We start from the raw sequence: 896 nt of genomic DNA, 5'->3' as shown, positions 1-896 counted from the left end.
GTAATATTTATCTTGAAAAATCCAAGAGTACCAATTACATAATTATTGGTTTTAGTGAGATCTCAATAAGCTGTCAGGTTGGTTATAAAATAATAGTTTCTACATGCTACCAATAACTAGGTAAATTTTTAAATAAACTATTTGCTTGTTATAAGATCACATAAAAATATAATATAAAAAATACTATCTATAATATCCACTAACCTAACCCTAACCCTAACCCTACCAGGGGTAGCCTAAGTTGCTGTGGCCTCAGAGCTTCGTTAACCAACTTTTTGTAACAGTAGTAAGGATTTTCTGAGGGCTTGCTATGTACCAAGCCAAGCACTGCGCCAAAGCCTCGGCTTTATTCTGAGTTCTCACGAGGACCTAATGAGATAGACTTTGTTGTTATCTCCATTTCAGAGATGAAAGCACCAAGGCCCAGAGTATCCCTACCTTCCCATCCCTGCCAAGGACACATCCGTGTGTTTGTGGTTCCGCTTTGCAGCGGTCATCCTGATTGGCCCCCTGCAGACTGTATCCTTTTGTCATCACCAATGTCTGGTCTGAGGCAGTTTCAGGCATTAAATAGGGAACTAGCTTGGCCTATGCTTTAACCGAGGGCAGGACGTTTAGCCTCCAGGAACCTCAGTTTACCAATCTAAAAAACAGGGACCACTGGTGGAACCTGAGTGATTGCATGTGGCTTATGAGTGACCATTTAAAGATGTATATATTGTATATGAATTAGTAAGTATTGTACGTCCAACCTGTTATTTCAGGTACCACCTCACTAAATTTCGAGTCGATGAAAAGATTTTAATAAGTAAATAACAGTGCAGGTGGTGCCAGCAGGGGAAAATGACGAAAGGGGTCAGAGAACAGAGAACCTCTGGGGTTGTAGGAAAGAACGC

This window comes from Pteropus vampyrus, unplaced genomic scaffold (genome assembly GCF_000151845.1).
Source record: "Pteropus vampyrus isolate Shadow unplaced genomic scaffold, Pvam_2.0 Scaffold60, whole genome shotgun sequence".
Classification (NCBI taxonomy): domain Eukaryota; kingdom Metazoa; phylum Chordata; class Mammalia; order Chiroptera; family Pteropodidae; genus Pteropus; species Pteropus vampyrus.
Note: the sequence above shows the minus strand (reverse complement) of the source record.